The sequence below is a fragment of the Trachemys scripta genome, chromosome 3, assembly GCF_013100865.1.
Source record: "Trachemys scripta elegans isolate TJP31775 chromosome 3, CAS_Tse_1.0, whole genome shotgun sequence".
Taxonomy (NCBI): domain Eukaryota; kingdom Metazoa; phylum Chordata; order Testudines; family Emydidae; genus Trachemys; species Trachemys scripta.
In genome coordinates this window covers 79,898,151-79,918,595 of record NC_048300.1, presented here as the reverse complement: position 1 = coordinate 79,918,595, position 20,445 = coordinate 79,898,151, and positions in this window count along the sequence as shown.

The following is a 20,445-nucleotide window of genomic DNA, read 5'->3' as shown; positions in this document are numbered from 1 at the left end:
AGGTCCTTGGCACATTTCTAGATAGTAGCACTCACTGTGTTGCCATCTCTCAGGATTTTTGCAATCACTGGTGTATTTCTTAAAGCACAACCTTCTAGAATCAAGAGTTTGCGGGAGGATCTTGACTTTCTTTTTTTAAAGTAAGTTTCAAGCCTTTAGAGTTGCGTAGAAAAGCTTGACAACATGAAGTGAGTGCAACCTGAAAGCTCAGAAACCAGAAGGTAAATAAATAGAACCAAAAATATATTATTATTTTGTAAATCTCGTGATTTCTAAGCAGATCTCAGGATTTTTAGGCGGGAGGGGGTGACTCATGATTTTTGAATGCTTGAGGGAAACAGTGCCGCACTCAGTTAATATTCTTGGTTAAAAAAAGGGGGGAGGGAGACGCGATTATTTTGAAGGCTCATACTTACATATCTTAACAGACTGATCAAATCTGCTTAGACATGTCCATCACTTATGCAACTCTTTTTTGGAAGTAAAACTTTGGACAGAGGATATCTAGTTGCTGAAGAAAGCACACCTATGCCTCCACTATAACAACAGGATTAATCTGATATTTCTTCACATTAACCTTTTTGCCACTTAATGTAGTAACAATGATAGAGTTGAGAAATTAAGCACTCAGAATCAGGATGTTATAAAAGTGAAGGGTGAAAGTTCAATTTTAATTAACAATGCCCATTTGTGTAATTATCTTAAAATATGGTCTCTAGTATACATTTTACAAATACAATATATAATACAACATATACCATAATAAAAATTGAGAACACTCCAGAGAAAATTAATTTTAAAAGTATTATTTAAAGATGGCAATTTTTGCATTTATTAGCATGTTTATATTTGTAATGCATTTGATAATGGATGCCCCAGTTAATTATGCTTTTTGTTACGAAATTGTTACATTTAAACAATCTTAATTTTAAAACTACTATTTTTACTAAGCCATAACATTGCTAATTCCATTTTTTTCTAAATTGGCATGAATTTAAGCCTCAGTGATATTTACAAAACAAATGATGTTTAAATTTCCTGGCTTTATTCATCTGAGTTATCTGAGGAATTTTCTTATGTGAATATCAGTGTTCCTATTACAAAAACACAGGAAGAAATATGTTCAGTCAATGACTAAAATAAATAATAAAAAAATAATTTGTAGGCTGAGACAAATCAAGATATCAGCCTAGAAGGAATTTTTCTGAGAAAATTCTGAGCAACTGAAAAAAAGGGGTAGAATGTATGGTAAGGTGGAACTTTATCTTAAATACAATGGGGGAAATTTTTGTTAACTCTTGATGGAAGTAATTCTATTACTTGTGAATGTTGTTGTTGATTTAAATGTGAACCTTTTAGGTTAAAATCCTGGCTCCACTGAAGTCAATGGGAGTTTGCCGTTGACTTCACTGGGGCTAGGATGTTACCCTTGGTATCCAGAATGGTTTTACTCATCTAGCAGTGGATAAAACTCAAGTTTAAACCTGTTAGTCTGAATCTGTAAAAAGCAACAGAGGGTCCTGTGGCACCTTTGAGACTAACAGAAGTACTGGGAGCATAAGCTTTCGTGGGTAAGAACCTCACTTCTTCAGATGCAAGTGAGGTTCTTACCCACGAAAGCTTATGCTCCCAGTACTTCTGTTAGTCTCAAAGGTGCCACAGGACCCTCTGTTGCTTTTTACAGATTCAGACTAACAGGTTTAAACTTGAGTTTTATCCACTGCTAGATGAGTAAAACCATTCTGGATACCAAGGGTAACATCCTAGCCCCAGTGAAGTCAACGGCAAACTCCCATTGACTTCAGTGGAGCCAGGATTTTAACCTAAAAGGTTCACATTTAAATCAACAACAACATTCACAAGTAATAGAATTACTTCCATCAAGAGTTAACAAAAATTTCCCCCATTGTATTTAAGATAAAGTTCCACCTTACCATACATTCTACCCCTTTTTTTCAGTTGCTCAGAATTTTCTCAGAAAAATTCCTTCTAGGCTGATATCTTGATTTGTCTCAGCCNCGTGGGTAAGAACCTCACTTGCATCTGAAGAAGTGAGGTTCTTACCCACGAAAGCTTATGCTCCCAGTACTTCTGTTAGTCTCAAAGGTGCCACAGGACCCTCTGTTAAGTTTAAACCTGTTTGGATTATGGCAATAGAAATTAGTGGTAACCATTAGATTTATCTGTAGTGCCATGTCACTGGCTACCAGTTTCCTTGACTTTCATTTCAATGATTTTCAAAGGTCCTCATCATTCTAGGGCCTGTGGAATATGTGGTATCCATTAAAATTTCATTTAGGAAAAGGCTGTTTTTATAAGTTTATAGAAAAAGTGTAATTCCCTCATGGCATGATAAGCCAATGAACATTTGTTCTGATTATGTCATGAACCTAACTTAGCATTCTGTGGGTTGATTCTTTTCTTACATGATATGTTGATGGAATGTTTTTATCATCGATTTTTGTGCGTGCTCCTAGAAATTTCTCTCTTCCATGTGCAGTTCAGTTAAGGTCTGTATAACTGAAGTTTTTTTTTTTTTTTTTTAAACTGGCCTCTGGACTCCTAATAATTCCAGTGGTCTAAAGACAACAGGAAGTCATGGCTGTCTTATGACTTTGTCAGGCAGTCTTCAGACTTTTTTTGGGCTTGCGGCTTTTAAGATTGTATAAATATATCTTTAAATCATTGTTATTTTTGTATGTAGCCATGCCTCTCAAATTTGCTTTTTTTCTGAGTTCTGGCATATATTGTGGAAGCTCTCCATAAATCAATGCCAGGGTTTGATGATTTCAAACATTATTTTAATGCTTATAGGGATACAGATACAGAGAACTGCATGGAATTTTCTGAGCTGTTAGGTTCTCCTAATGTTGTCCTCCACATTCATTAGCCAACATGGCGATATCTGGATCTATAGAATCACTTACACCTTTCGGACCTCAAAATTGGAACACCGTGCCTAGGTGGTGTTCCATCTTTGTCCTCTCCTTATATCTTTATTATTGCCTCAGTCAACCTCTCTACTCCCAGAGCCTCTCTTTACAAAAGTATTAGGATAGCAATTCAAAGGGTTAAAAAAGAGTAATCTTCCAATACAAAATGTTCAAGTCCCAAAGGTTGCCCAGCTTGTTGACTGAGAGCTAAATATTGATCCTATTGAAGTCAATATTAAAACTCTGAATGACTTCAGTGAGATCAGAATAAATACTTAAGATAAAAGGTTTAATCTCTCTTCTGACCTGGATATCAAGTTATTTTTCAGGATTCTCCAAGATACTGATTTTAGTACACCTTATTTCATAGCAGTGCTTAGGTCAATCAATGCAGCTGCATCATAACTTCTGTGATCCAAATGCGCAAGATTATTTAGAGGCTGGGATGTCACTTAAGTAACCCTGTCACTTGTCTCCGGCAAGAACAGTATTCTGATTGTTTGTATAGAAGGAGAATAATATTTTGAGCAAGACACACTTTGCTGTCTTGAGTATGTCACAACAATTAAATACAAATGAGATCTTGTTTAATTATTCTGTATCATTTCTGAAGTATCTTTTTTCCTGCCTATCACTATGTTGAGTTCCATTTTATAAAATAGGCAAATATTTGGGTTGAGTATATACTGCTGGAGTTAAATTTCAAGTAACTAAAGCCTCTTTTCAACCAATTCAAGTCCTGAATTATCCAGCTTCATTCAGCTGTCATCTGTGGTACACTTTGATATATTTAACAAACAGTCTGTCACAACCACAATACCTTGGAATATTACCATTTTTACATTTATCAACATTCTGAACCCAAATCTTTTTTCTTATATGAGCAAGAGTCGGCACATATCTTTCTATATATATAATATAAACAGCTGCGGGTTTCCACAACTTCAGAACATTCTGTATTTGTTTGCTATTAAAAAAAATAAGAATTTGTGAAAAACTGGTTGAAAACATATATTTAATTCATAGCAGATGCTACATAAAACAGTCCAGTATTTTCACAAACAGAAAAGCCAGGGATTCTATTCTTAAATCTAATTAACAAAAATAATATAACTTTGTTTACTTAACCCATTTAATGGATTTTGATAACCGTTTAAGTTCACAATAGATCATCAAAATCAATGCAGTGAACATTTTAGGCAGGTATCTGGAAGCCAAGAAATTCACACTCAACTCAAGCATAGCAAACATTACTCAATGTCCACTGTAGATGTCCCCAATGGCCCTTAACAGGGGAAAGTGAAGTTTATTTAAAAAAAAAACAAGCTGTGTGAACTTTGAATTACCTACGATGAAGCTGATTCATGAGGTTAATGAGAACACCAAGCAAAATTTCTCCAGCGTCAACACCTGCAGACCAGGATGTCAGCAACTGCCTTTCTAATTTGATTGATTTGCCAGCCTAAAAATATTAATCAGAACGGATGTTCTCTTAAGTTCATATGGCTCCATGAAACAACTTAAATCAGGACCCAGAAACACCTATATTTCATTTTCTAGGGTGGACTAAGGGGGGGGAGAGAAGGCTAAGAGTGTTTCTGCTATTTTCCTTTGTTGTTCCTAAAGTTTCACCAGTCATAATGAATCGGAAATAACAGCAGATGAACTAGTAGTAACTGTATTAAGTCGGAATGAAGTACACTAAAGCAAAAAATGTGTGTCATGGAAGGTCTCCTCTAGAAAGCGAAAATTATCAAATGTAATATTTTGAAAGCAATAGATAGAAGGAAAAGTAAATTCTCCATTAGGTGATTGTCCATATGTGCATTTCACTTATAACATGCATACTCCCCATGTGTCAGAGATCACAGTCTTTTGGCCAGCAGTGTCCATTGTGGCTATACATTCAGCCTGAATATCCTTATGCCTGTTCTGAGGACAGGAAAGAGCAGAGCGGGCCAATCACGGTTCAGTTACTGTCACTGACCCCTTGCTTCAAGACTGAGCTGCTCACTGACTGTTGTTAAACAACCTTCTGGGTCTTTTCAATTTTGTAAATAGTATATTTAATAAGAAATTGCTAGTTTGCCTGCTGGCACTTAATTTCTTAGAAGCAAGTTTCATTATTTTACCACGAAATCATTGTTTTCCTCCTGACACCAGCATGGCTTCTTCTGTGTCACCCAGATTTAAGCACTGCCCTTTATACAAGAGTCCTATACTCGCTAATGGTAGGCACTTAAAATGTTTATTTTGTTTGGGGAAATCAGCTATCCCCAGAAAATGTCGCTCATACACAGGACTCATAAATCCAGAGAAGTCTGGCTCCAAATTTACTTGATGGACAAATCTATGAGAGTGGCTAGAGACCGTGGGTCATGAGACCTTTAAATTATTTTACTATTTCCAAGAGTGCTCCTGTTAACATTGGATATGTAGCTTCTCAGGTCCCATCAGCAACATTTCCAGCTTCAAAGTCTTTCAGGCCTGACAAGAAGCTGTCTGCAAGAAACATACAGGGCACGGAGGAATCCAGAGACAGATCCCTGATGAGGGTCTCGAAGAAAAGAATAGCTTCCCCAAACTGTTCTGCCTCTGGAGAGCTTTTGCAGTCCCGTACAGTTACCATGAAGCTTGATCTCATATTGGTACAGAGACTTCGGTGTCAAAATGACATGCTAAGGACCTAATGTGCATGATATCACCTCAAGCTCCCTCTACATCTCAGAGCTTGGTACCATCAGCCTTTCAGTCTGCTTCTTTGGTACCATCTGTGTCTCATATGTGAGTATCACAGTGTCCTATGTTGTCAATGACACGTCTGACTACTGCCCTACCATTTGATTTAGAACATTCATTGTCATCATCATCTTCAATGGCTTCTGATGGTAATGTGATATAATCACACATGTATTCCCCAAGGACGTCTCCTTCTGTGTCTTCTACCTCACACAAGGAAGCCAGAGACTTCTGCTTTTATGGAGAGCATCTCTCTGGGCATGGACCGCGGTTCCCTACTCTACAGCTGCCAAGTTCTTACTCAGCTATGCCTATGTGGACTTACTGGAGACCATGGGCCTTTTATGGTTAGGAATGATATTCTGACAGGTGTCAGACTCACAAGACTTCTTGTTCTACAGCATCAGCTACCCAGGCCACTCCTGAATAAAAATCCACTCTGCCTTCTCCTGAGCCTGATGACTTACGTGAGGAGATCCCATCTCATGCTACTGATTTGTTGGGTCCCATTGTTTATTCATCATCACGGTCTGATGAAGCTGTGGGCCTGCCTAGTATACATCAGCTGGCTCATTTTAAGGAGTTTCAGGATCTGCTCAAGAGGGTCTCAAACTCTTTGTAAATTCCTTTTGAAGATATTCAAGAGCCCACCTACAGACTGATTGATATCCCACAAACTTCCACATCTGGTAAAATAGTGCTTCTCATTAATGAGATTATGGACCCAGAAAAGGTTTTTGGCAGACGCTGGCCACAGCAGAGACTACCTCTCAGAAGGAAGACAAGAAATACCAGATCCATCAAGGGAGGGTTGAATTCTTTTACGGTCATCCTGTGCCATCTTCTTTAGTAGTGACAGCTGCTAATGAGATAACATGACAAGAAAATAAAACCACATGAAAGAAATCTGAGGCTAAATTACTGGATTTATTAGACTGTAAATCTTATTCATTGGCTAGTTTGCAATTCAGAGTCGCTAATGATCAGGCACTATTGGTCAGGTATGGTCCTGTTAACTTCAACAAGTCTTCAGCATTTTCAGACAAGCTGCTTTCTGGTATGAGGGAAGAATTCTTTTCACTGGTGGCTGAAGGTCAGTTAGTTGCCAAAAATCAGCCTGCAAGTTGCTCTGGATGTGGTGGACATTGCTTCAAGGTCAATGGCCTCAGCATGCTGATAAGATGAGCCTCATTACTTTGGGGCTCTGACTTCCCTCAAAAGAGTCAGTTCATGCTGGAAGACTTGCTCTTTGAAGTGTCAGACTATTTAGTTGTAAGACAGATGATGCTTTTCATATATTGAGGGATACTAGAACTACTTGTAGATCCCTCAAGGTCTACACTCTGGCACCTAAAAGAAAACATGTTAGACATCAGACCTATCTACCCCAGGACAAGTTCAAGAACATGTCTGTCTTAGCCCAATTAGAGTAAATCCCAAATACTACAGTAAGGGCTTGTATCGCCCTGCTCGGATACATGGCTTCAGGCACTTTTGTAACACTGTGTGCCAGACCGCACCTGTGGTACATGCAGGGCTGGTTAAAATCACTGTACATCCCTATCCAACTTCAATTGGATATGCTTCCACTAGACCTCTCCTCCCTGGAATGGTGGAAGGAGCCAGAGTTGTTTAATATTTCCATTAATGGAAATTGGAGACATTAATCAATGCATTCAGATGAGAATATTCCTCACTATACAAGATTTACAGTTCCAGTTGTAGTCTTGGAATAAATTAATAGCTTTTGCCAAAAATAGTCTCAGAGATGCAGTTCATGGTCTTTCTCATTAACAGTGGACTCTGGAATTTTCTCGTTCTCTCATTTTCATTCTCACCAGTACTACCAAAAGACACAAGGGATCTTTTTCCTTTTATTCATTAGAGTTTTGTTTAACAGGTGTTCATTCTGAAAATTTGGTTTAAAAATATATCGATATGAAACATAACAGTTTCCTCAATAGTCCCAAAATGAGACATACCTAGTCTTAATTTGTCTCACCATGAATCCTGGAGATTCGTCTGTGGCCACAGATGGCTGCACCTGCTACTCCCAATAAACCCCCACCCTATGAGTCCCAAGGTATTCTGGGTCTATAGAACTGCTTAAGCCTTGTTATATATATTTTTTAAATACTTATAGAATGAGTACTATTTGACATGGAACATTTCCTAATTTGGGCTGATTTTTTTCTCTCTTCTGCTTCATTAAAGCTTTGAATGTGAAAAAGGTTTCCACTATATTTTAGATTCAGACCAAGAAACCAATAATAATTTATGTACAAAAACAAGCTAAATGAGCATCCCATTGCTCAGTGGCCTGCAACACATTAAATTGGTCTCCGAATAACTTAAACAATATGAGGGTTTGCCTGCTGGACAGCTATCAATTTTTAAACTGGAACAAAATGAGAGATGATCAGGAAAATCTAATTTAGTTTTCCTTAGACTAATCTACTTGCCAATTTGCTCCATTTGCCAAATGGAAATACAGAAACAAAGAGAATACTACTAAATATCTGTATATATACATGCCTATTGACATGATCATTCTTTGGAAAGATTTTAGTTGGCTATTGTGGACAGAAAGGGGTATTTGATTAGCTAAAGCTGGTTGTACCTAGGCAGGTAAATATCCCCAAAATATATAGTTAATAGCATATGATACATATGGATTGCGCTATACTGGAGGGGACTAGAAAGGTGCATGGGTTCTCATTCCAATTGATATTAGGATATTTGGGTAAATAATTATAGTTTATTATTTGTTTCCAGTAGAGTCCACTGTCTGGTAAGCATAGTCCTGCCCTTGTGAGTTTTCATTGTGAAATATTAGAGGTACTAACCTTTATATGTTTGTGACCCTGGAAGCCCCTCAAGGCCACCTGGCAGAGGGTCCGTAATACTATAACTCATATAAAAGGCTTGACACGCTCACTCTCCAACAGACTGTTGTCATAATATGTATCTAAAAAGGTGTCATGGAAGGTATCATATGTAAATTGGTGACATGTTGGTCCCAAAAATCATTGTGTGTGGGCTGGGAATATGTTCATGTAATGTGTTTGAAAGGCTGTGCACACCCAAAGTCTGATAAAGCCTAGACAAAGGAATGTTGATTTGCTTGTCTGACTGGCTTGATTGCAGACAGAGGATAATGAAAGTATGTTTACATATAAGGTAAACAAAGCCATCAAGCTAATAAATGGAGGGAAGAGCTTAGTGAGCTCACCAAGGGACAGACTCTGCACCCCAGGACACCTTCATGGCTCTGGTGGTAGAGAACTGACTTTGGGTAGCATAAGGGGAGCAAGAAGGCATTTTAGTTATCCATCACTTAGGGCAACCAGGGATCAACACCCTGTGAAAGATGGATCCTCTTGGGCCGAGGACAGGAGCTGCTGCTAACTTGCTGTAAATGAGAAACTATTGTAGGCAAAGATTTAACTTGCTAGAAGTAAGGTTTAGTGACTAGAATGGGTGTTTTGTTTTCTTTGTAACCATGCCTGTCTCTTGCTTAGTAGTACTTAAACCTCTGTTCTTTATTAATAAATTCATACTTGTTTTATTACAAAAAACATCTCAGTGTCGTGTGTTAACGTGAAATGTGAGTCTTCAGCTAACCTAACACTCTAGCATATACACTGTCTCTTTGGAGGCTGCAAACTTAATTTCTGTGAGTGTCATAAGAGAGGGACTGGACACTGCAAGGAGACATCTCTGGGGAACGCAGGAGCTGAGGTTCACCGATTGTTACCTGAAAGGCAAGGTTTAGACTTGCAGAGTCTTGAAGACTTTGCTGGCATGGCGGAGTGGCTGATGTACACAGCTTAGAAGCAGCAAAACTCTCACTTTCAAGGGGGGCACTGTGACAGGATTTTACTCTATTATTTTAAATATATCATAACATCTATGAAATAAGGAAAGATGTTCATAACATTAGAGTTGGACAGGAAACAATTTTGAAAGATAAATCCCTTTGAAAATAAATCCATCCCAAATTGAAACAAAAATTGAAATCTTGAAGATTTTCATACACCAAGAAGAAGAAAAATGCAGACTAGGCAAATTGAAATGTTGTGTGTGATGAATTTGAAGTTTTTCATTTCAATTTTTTTCCAAAATCAACTCTTTCCCATAAAGAGTTTTTATTTTGAGGAATTGGCATTTTCTGATGAAAAGTCATTTTGTCAGAAAATCCCCAACCGGCTCTGCACAGAACCAACATAAAGAGACAAGGTGGGTGAGGTAATTTCTTTTATTGGACCAGCTGCTGTTGGTGAGAAAGACAAACTTTGGAGCTTACACAGAGCTGCTCTTCAGATCGTGGGACCAACCTTACAACTGCACAGAACCAACATAGACATTGCTGTAGTCTTAGGCCAGCCCATGTGAGAAGTGTGCATTTCCACTGGCTGCATAAAAGCAGCATCTTGGTTTTAGGTCACAGATGTTTGCAGTACAGTAAAAAAAATGTTAATTTATACTTGAGTACAGTGGAGCCAGAACACAGTTTCAGTCCTACTGCAAGTTTGTCAAAGTCATAGTCCCCATGTGCCACACAGAGGACACCATTTTGCAAACCATGCTGCTCCACCCATGCTGGTGTGAACTTGCACACACGGAGTGTGCATGGGCATGCCTATGCAGGCAGGTTGGGATGCTTTGCAAAATGGTGTCCTCTGTGTGGTGCAGGCAGGTACACCTTGGCAACCTTAAAGTACCGCACAGCATAATTACACACACATGGTCAGATCAGCGGACCCACGCGATTATGGTACCTTGAGATTGAGAACTACACCATTGCTTGTGTGTTAGACTGTTTTGTAGTAGAACAGCTGAAGATAAAGAGAAAATTAAAAAGAGGGTAAAAACTTGTGATAATATGGCTTTTTTCCTCTCAGAAATTCTACAGGCTATTAGTAACTTTAAGTTAAGCCAATCTTCAGCTTTTGAAAAGAAGGCTGACTTTTCCCTATAGAAAACAAACAAATTAATTAGCATTTGTTGTAGACTAAGACAGAGGACTCAGGACTCCATCTACATAGTAAATGTAAGTCTACTTTTATTACAACCTATTAAAAGCAAGAGATCAAAAAGAAGGAAGGTTATATCACAACACTATGCAATTCTGTAGTTCATATATTGCACTGCATAGCCAACCAAAATTCAGATTATGGAGCATTTCACATTTCATTCAGTTAATAGCATTAATTGTCAGTTAAGGAAATAATGGACTCAACCTAAGCATAAGTTTCTTATTTTATTATTATTACTATCAATACTTAGTTCTTCTATTATGCTTTTAGGTCTCAAAGTACTTTACAAAGGAAGTAATTTAAGTAATTAAAAAGCTATTTTTCTTTAGTGAAAGCTGCAGGGGTTTTAAGATTCTAACTTTGTGTATTTTAAAGGCATCTTTGCTGGAGTTAGGGTGGAAAATTTTATATATCACTTCAGCCAATTGTTTAATACTTAAGGAATGTGGGACAATAAAGGTTAAAACAAGTTCAACTGGGACACTCCATGAGTAAGGGGCAGCTTGGAAGAAGGCCAGGAGATATCTGTGTAAGAAACTTATAAATGGATGGAAAAGACTGGCAAAGCAGAGGAAGGTGGAGGGGAGGACAGCAACAGGTGAAAGTAGACAGGCCTGGTGATGCAGAGTTGTGCAGGGCCTTAATGTGAGGACACAAAACTTAAACTTGATGTAGTGAAACAGAGGAGATCAGAATCAGTAGAGGAATACAAAAAAAGAAAAGTTATGTGGTCAGAGTGATGGGCAAGGACAGTGATCTTAACCAATCTTGTTTCGTATGGACCAAAAGTGGTGAAGTGAGTATTAGGGAAGCCCGAGAAGAAATACAGTAATTAAGATAAAATAACAGCCTGAATGAGAATTTTATGGATAAAGATGCAAAATGTAGATAAAGCCTGGATAGGCAGGATGAGAGAGTGTGGAAGGAATGGAAAATACCTCTTAGGTTGTGGGCTTGAATGACAAGCAGGATGGTGGGACTAAAGGTTTCAGAGGGGGAAAAAAGGCAGGTTGCATTTTAGCAATGTTAAATTTATGACATGACATCCAGGAGAAGATGTTGGAGAGACAGATGTAAGATTGGGTGGAGGGAGCCGGTCAGAAGTGCAAAGGAAGACTTTGAGTCATCGACATGAAGATGGCAGTTGAAACTCTGAGCAGATGACATCATCCAGAGATATAAAAGGGAGAGGGAAAGGCCAATGCTGAATCCCTGCCAACCCCCAGTGAGAGGGGGAAAGGGGAGGTGGACCCACTGAACAAGACACTGAAGGTATTATCAGAACGGCAAGAGGAGAGCTAGGAAAAGAAGGAATCACAAAAGCCAAGAGAGCACAAGATTTCAAAAAAAGCGTGTGACCAATAGTGTCAAAAGCTACAGAGAGGTCAAGGGAGGTGAGGACTGATAAGAGGCTAGTAATCAGTAGTCGGAAGCTAGATCCTAAGTGGAAGGCAGGGACTGGATACCAGAGCCAAGAGTCAAGTAGTCAGCAGCAAGAACCAAGGGTCAAACTGGAGGACAGGGACTGGAGTGAGCAGGGTATGAGACAAGGAGGAGTTCAGAGAAGGGGCAAGACAGAGGCAAGGCTGGGTGCAGAGCAGGAGAAGGCACAGTGGTGGGCATAGGCATTGAGCAGCTAGCAAACTGCTGCTGGCTTAAGAGATGCCCTGCTGGGCCTTCCAGCCAATCAAGTTTGTGTGGCCAATCAACAGCCTCCTGCAGGCCAGCCTTACTGATGAGACTGCCTGGAGACTAGCTCTGCTGCAGGCCCTGATTCCTGACAGTTGTTTGGGGAGATGTAAAGTTGCTGGTGGATGATAGCTACAGGAGGGTAAAGGAGGAGAGGGCAGGGAGAAGAGAGAAGTCACAAGAAATGCTGTTCAAAGGAGGAGGGAGAAGACAAATGGGTTGGAATCAGTGGGAGAGAAAAAGCCCCACATCTCCAGCATGTTTCTTTAGGGCAATGAGAGGTGAGGCATACAAGAGAAGAAGGGGCCAGCATAGGAGAGAGCTGCTGCAGAGACAATGTTAATGAGGAAGATTCAAGTTTCTTTAAGTGCCAGGAGATGGAGGAAGTGAAAGACTAAAGATGGTGGTGATCCTTTTAGGGCTGGACCACACTAACCCCCCACTTCGAACTAAGATATGCAACTTCAGCTATGTGAATAACGTAGCTGAAGTCAAACTATCTTAGTTCGAACTTACCGCGGGTCCACACGCGGCAGGCAGGCTCCCCCATTGACTCCGCGTACTCCTCTCGCCGAGCAGGAGTACCAGTGTCGACGACGCACACTTCCGGGATTGCTTTATCGCATCTAGACAAGATGCGATAAATCGATCCCAGAAGATCGATTGCTTACTACCAGACCCGGAGGTAAGTATAGACCTACCCTTTGAGATGTAGCAAGCATTCCAGAGGGAGCAGGAGAAAGGGTCATAGGAAGAGTGGGGACAGATGTGGGATTTGAATAGGAGAGGTTGCGGGGGCAGAGATGGCAATGGGGAGGGATGCGTGGGGTAGAGAGGGTGGCGTGCAGGTGAGGGCAAAGGCAGATATTTGTCAAAGAAAAAGAGGAAGTGGAGATGGGACATGGGTTTTTGCAGACAAGAAGGGGTGGGACATAAGGAAAGGATCTGACTGAAGAGACCTGATGGGAGCAATAGATGAGTCAGGGTAAATGGGAAAAAAAGAGAATGGGAAGAGGAAAAGGAGAGAGTATGAACTTAATAGGAGCTGCAGCTTGAGACCAGAAAAATAATGAGAAAGGGGGAGAGGGATCATGGATCAAGCCCCAAAATATTCCTTTTATATATTTCTTAAAGATATGGGATTATTATTTCTCTCAGCAGTCAAGAGGAAGAAAGCAGACTGATACAGTGCAAACAAAATATAAACTAGCACATGTGCGTGATTTATTTTGTTCTTAAAAAATTGTATACACAAATTCTACTAGCAAACTGCACAGAACAGGCTGTATGCAATACACAGAGCAGATTGTACAGTACAGCAATGGCCATATTCCTTGTGTATTAGAGAGGGGTGGTTCATGTTTTATTTTGTACATCATCCACAGACATAAAAAACAACATTGTGTCACAGTAAAATACATAATTCTCTGGCATTATTGACCTCTCTGGATCTCTCTTGCATAGTCTATGCTTGTTTGCAGTGCCTAGCACAATGGGATCCAGCCGTGTTGTGACTTCTATGCACCACTGCAATATTAATGTTACTAGCTAAGAAGTTGGGCTCAGAGAGTTTAAATTTTTTGGAGGGAATCCCTGTTTACTGGAGCAGATTGCTCAAGGGTTTGGAGTACAGATCACTTCTAGATTACTAATTTGAACCTAACCCCTATTAGAAGTGACCAAAAGTCATTTCCATTTTAGCATTTTGACATATTATTTAAGCATATGTGCCGATTGCTTTCTACTAGATAGAATGTTACACCTGCTCATCTGTGTGATTATGTCCCCGCTTAGTGGTTGGTTTAATGGTGGTGTATAAGATCTAGAGTATGAGAGCTATCAGACTCTTCTTCAGCTCAAGTAGGAGGGATATGTATTAGCACAGAAAATCGGAGTCTTAGTTCTGCTGATGGCTAAAATACAAATGGTCACAACATTTTTTACAGAATGAAAAAACGTATTGTTAATAGTCCATTTCCTAATGAACAATAACTTTGAGGGGCCTTAGCTAGTATTAATCTGTGTAGCAATATTGCCCTCATTAGAGCTATGCCATTTTACACTAACTGAGCTTATGACCACATGTACATGGACGCCTCTCTAGGATTTCAGGGTATTTTACAGTTAAAAGCAGGAAATATATATTTATTCTTGACTTCAAGTCCAGAACAGATTCAGTTGTATGGGTTTCCTGGGGAAGCTGATTCCCCAGATGTAGATAATTACTGAACGCTCTAACTCTAATTGCTTCAAAATGATGTCAAGGACGTACCAAATAATTGCACCTGCGGGCCTTGCTGAGAAACCAAGTACATAAGGCAGAAGATGTTCAAAGATATGCCACATAAGACAGTTTCTTTTTTAGGTCTGAAGACAAAAACACCCTCAGTGTAGGTGGGTTTTTCTCCTGATTTTCCAGGAATCAAAAGTGTCTCAGAGGAGTGTCATAAATGTGAATTAAATCCAAATATAAACCAGTAGAAAAACTACAGTCACAAAATGATCACACAAGATCTGAGAAGGGCTCTGATATTGCTTCACTTGTGTATTGTCTCCTCAGTGTTGCTATTTCCACATATTTTTAAGAATGGAAACTCCATTGCTGATCAGTGAGCGAATGATCAAGTTGCATGAAACGTTTGAATTACAAAAGTGCTAGGTGGACATATTTAATTGACATTAATGATGGTCCATGGTACTTCACAGGCTTGGTCTCTTTACACTACCCATTCCATCTACTTATTCCTGCACCTGCTTCCTCTGTCATTCCCCCCACAGTCTTGCCACTGTTAATGTGAGGATCTGCAACATTTGGAACAATCTTTTGAGGTTCAACATCATTAGTTTTTATCAGGAGTAATGCAAAGCTTAGTTTCATTATGTTTTATTTTATTTTTGAAAGCTGCAAAAAGTGGTCACACTACAGTCTAAATTTTGGCAAATCACTAAGACTCATAAGTCTTAAATCATAAGCTTCTTTGCATCAGGTTACTTTGTTGTTACTTTTATGAGCAGGATTTGTTGACTGCACTTGGAGAAGAATTATAATCACAAACTTACATTTCTGGTTGCATTCATGTAATCATCATAAATCTAAATTCTCCTGAATGGTTCCATCCGGCTTTCCCAAACTTCCACTTATATGTGCAATCATTATTTTCCAAGTCATACCACTTATGAATCATTCATTACTATAATAGAAAAAAGTTACTTCACTAAAGAATTATTTGTTTCACTGGATGTAGTTTCTGCAGGAAGACCTCTTTCCAAGAGACCTTACCAGGGCATCTATCAAAGAAGTAGGACCTGTTATTTTAAAAAAGTCACCATATTACATAGGATAATATCTTCCACACTTTTTAGCCTTTATTGTTTCTCATACCCTACACAGGTTTGCCCACAAAAATCCACACAAGAGCTATACAATTCTTGACAATCACCTGCAATCTCAGCTTATTTTAAACTGGGCTATAAAAGTGAATACACTATTCCCAACTGTTCCCCTGCTCCTCCTGTCTTCAGAGTTGACCTCAAATGCCTAAGCTTCCTAAACTCCCATGGTATGTCCTTTGCACATATAGGAATTCTAGTATCCACTGAATTCCAGTCAGTCATTTTCCATAGTGGTGCATCATCCATGTTTCAATTACATTTTTCCTGCTTTAAAGTATTTGAATTGACACAGCATTAGTTGAGGGAGAAATATAGATATTCAAGAAGAAAGCCACAGTGTATACATTCATCTGGGGTAGAGTTTACAACCAGTTTCAAGCATTTACAGGTGAAGAAACCACACCTCACAGAACAAACCACCAAGAAAGAACACCAGGATACCTGCAACATCTGTGTTGGGCAAAGACTGAAAATGAAAAATTGGCATTTATAATATTCAAACTGTCTTATTGTTTCATTTAACTATGCACTACCATGTGATAAATCCATTTACCGGTTACCCAATATGTTTTAACTATTGTTTGTCTGTCTTTTAGGCCCCAAACCTATAAGGTTTGACATACTTTCTGTAAGGTACTAAGTATCTTCATCTCCCTGTCCAAGCCCCAACCCTGTTACAGTTAAAATTGTAAATATCTGTATAATCAATATATGCTGTCTCATAACATCATAATTTTATTAGCTCTCCAAGAGCTAAATCTGTGGAACTTAATGAGCACAAGTGTTTTCTTTGTTATCATCTGGATACAGGGATAAATGAAGAAAACTTCTAAAAATTCTTACCTGTGACTTGCAGACTTGTACAATTATACCATGTTTTGCTTTATGAGCACTCGTGTGGAAATGACTTTAAGACTTCGAAAACTATGGGCAGGAATGTAGAACTATAGCTTTTTGATCAGTTTATACCAACTCTGAGGAACTTTTCCACATAGCTTTAGTGACTAAAACTGCAAGAACAGAGAGCTATTGTTCTCCATATGTTTTTAAAGACAGTTTTCTGTCCTCCAATTCCTTAGAATCACATTGTCAGATGTTTCCAGATTCCTTGTCATTCTATAACCAGGAGTGGCATACATCTTCACTGCAGAAATACCAAAATGTATAGTATATAAGCTACAGAATTATTTCATTGCCATCCAAACTGCCATGCAACTACCGTGCTGGTAAATTTAGAAGGAAGAGAAGGTTAAGTTCTGAAGCTTAGGTCCAGTATGGGATCCAAGTCCAAGCTTCTGAAAGTTCAAGAGGGTTCAGACTGAGCTACAGTTTGGCCTTTATAAACCTCTACTTAGAGCAGGATTTTCAAAAGCACTCGGCATTGGCCTAATTCTGCTTCCACTAAAATCAATGGGTACTTTTACACTATAGTCAGAGATGTGACTGCAGCACTTTTAGACCTGCCTGAGCTAGCTTCGACCTAGCTTGCTTGAATAACAATAGCAATGAAGCTGCAGTAGCACAGATGGCAGCATGGGCCAAACACTGTCCTGGATCTTGGATATGTACTCGAGTGGCTAGCCCATGCTGCCGGGGCTTCACTGCTATTGTCATTCAAACTAGCTTGAGTAAAGCTAGCTCGGTTATGTCCACACATGCTGCAGACACACCTCTGACTGCAGAGTAGATATACCAAATGGGAGTTGTATCATTCACTTCAGAGGGAGCAGAGTTAGGCCAAATTGAGTACTTCTGAAAATCCCACTTTAGTGTATAAACGCTTGAGGAAAGGGATCATCTTTGTGGTTTTTGTACACCTAGCACACTGGGGCCATGATCCCTGATCAGGACCTCTAGGCTTTACTGCTGTACAATTAAATACATAAATATTAATGGTGAGAGTCAAAATTTGGATCCAAATAGGGATCAAACTCCGAACTTTCTACCATTTAGGGGGCCTGGGGAACAGGGATTGGTTTTACTTTACTGCCCATCTGTGGTGCACACATTGCCTGAAAAAGAAAAGTATGGTATCTTCATGAGATTTCCCCCCCCACACACACACACACTTTTTGCTCACTAGAAAACAGCAAGTTTAAAAAACAAGCAAACACTAAAACTATTCAGTCTTTATACATACATTTTCCAGTCTGTTATCCATGGATATATTTGTTGTTGCATACAAGAAAGTCTCGTCTTACACGGGGATTCGCATGTAAAGCAAAAACCAGGTATAGTCAAAATTACATTGAGTTGAATGGCAGGCAAAATTGCCTGCACTACAGGTACAGTATTAAAATTGCTATTTTTCTCTTTTTGTTTTTGCCGACCGCGTAAAGCTGAAATCACACATGTTAAATGCGCGAAAGATGCGACAAACCTGTACAAAACTTTAATAGAAAGCAGACAGCTATATTGCTAAAGTTCTTCAAATGCTCATAAACATAATTCAAACTGCCCTTACATCAGTTCTCAACAATATAAGACACTTCTTATTACAAGGGCCAGATTCTGCCCCAGGGATCACATTGAATAGTACCTCCCTTTGCAAGTAGCCTAAGGGATTTTAGTGGGCTACTCATGGAGTAAGTTACTATTCAGTGTTAGTAGAATGGCAGAAGCTGTTCCATCATAACATAGGCTTGGAAGATCCGATGTTATTTAAAAGGTTAATTATACTCACAACCACTTTGATATTGATGCTTTACTTTTAAGGCCACATCTAAACAACACTTTTCTCTGTGTTTGGAACTGGTTTCTAAACATCTACTATATATATATATATATAAGGAAGCCACAGAGAGACAAAGGAAAAGGATTTACAATCATCAAAGTTTACAGAAAGCTGACAGCAGCCAAGGACTGGATTGTGCATTTGCGATCTACATTCTGTAACAGATAGCATGAAGCTGTCCCACCTGAGGTACATCACAGGATATTAATCATTCCTCAGAGGCAGCAACTTACTATGGCTCTCACTTATTATTGATGGAGCAGATATAGCTGGTTTGGTGGAATGTCAGCCAATGACAACACAACAGAACAGGCCGACATGCTGCCAGTGTAATGGGTGGTCAGGAGAAGCCAAGAAAAAATGAGAAGAGTGCTTAATCTTTCACGTCGAAGTCTCTGCCACCTGATTTCTTGGTCACGGTGGACAACATCATCAGCCTGACTGCCACTCAAGCCTGGAACCTGAGCGCAATCTTCAATTCAGACCTCTCTCTAGGTCCTCACATCCAGGCTATGTCTAAATATAGACAATACTTTCTGCACAACATCTCTAAGATATGGCCTTTCCTATCCACACAGCTAAAACTCTCACCCAGGCTCGCATCATTTTGCATCTTAATGACTGCAATATCCTTTTCTCTGGCCTTGACGAATGCAATCTTGTCACACTCATATTCATTCTGAAGGCTGCTCCCAGTTTGTTGCTTTGACCTTGTGTAATGGGATGTATAAACCCCTCACTGGCCAGGAGAAGGTTAAGGAACATTTGTGGGGTGAGGAGGCCCCACCCCTAACCAAGCATGCTCAGGCTGGAGGTGGGGTTTAAAAACCAGCCAAGCAGCTCATTCTAGGGCTGACAAGCCAAAGAGGAGGATGTACCTTGGATGCCCCGGGGGAGGACCAGGTCCAGAGTGGAACCACAGAGATCCAGTGTACAAGGGAACCGCAACACTTTGCCTTCTGGTGTGTGTCTCTGCTGCAATGTTCCCCAGAGATAGGCAGTAACCAGATAGGATACGGACAGTGTAGAGGGAGCAGACTCACCCCTGCAGCACCTCCTGCTGGTCTCTTCTGGGAATTAGCTCATTGACCCAGGAACACCCTCTGCAGGCCAGTGATCCACCTGTCCTCTTCTGGCCTCCCATGTCCCTCCCAAGACCCCAGTGCCCTTATCTGGGGGGCTGCCCTCTGGCAGAACCCCTTTCCACTGGGTTTCCCCACCCTGGGGAACCCCCACCCACTATCCCAACCTCACCTCAGGATAAGGCCACTGCCAGTCACCAACTAACCCCGCTCCCCGGGGTGGACTGCAGTATAGGCCACTCATCATCAGCAAGGTTGGGTTTGGACCTGCTACCTTGGCCTAGCCCTAGGCTGCCCTCTGCAACCCTCAGTACCCTTGGCCTCCTACTAGGCCACAGCCTGGGGCTATCCAGGCTGGAGCTCCCCAGCCCTGCTTCACTCAGGTACCCTGTGTTTCACTCACTGCAGCCAGGCCCTTCTGCCTCTGAAGGCAGAGAGAGACTGTTGAGCTTCTGACTCCCAGCCTTTTTATACAAGTCAGCTGAGGCCTGATTGGGGCATGGCCCAGCTGCAGCCACTTCCTTCAATAAGCCAGAGTTTTACCTTGCCCAGCCCCAGCCCTCTGCAGGGCTTTTCCAACCCCTTCAGGACTGGAGCGGGTGTTCATCCCGCTACAGACAGGAGTAGGAAGTAGCCCAGGGATGCTGACACCATATGGAGACAGGTGAGCAGTCAAACCAGTCTCGCAGGGCCCTCGGTCTGAATTTGGTGGAGTGGAGAGGGCCCAGGTTTCCCTACCCCACCCACAGCCAGCGGGCAGGATTGCCGCCATACTGAACTGTGGCCACCGGGCAGAACTGTCATGACATTAAACTGTAGCCACTGGCACTATCACC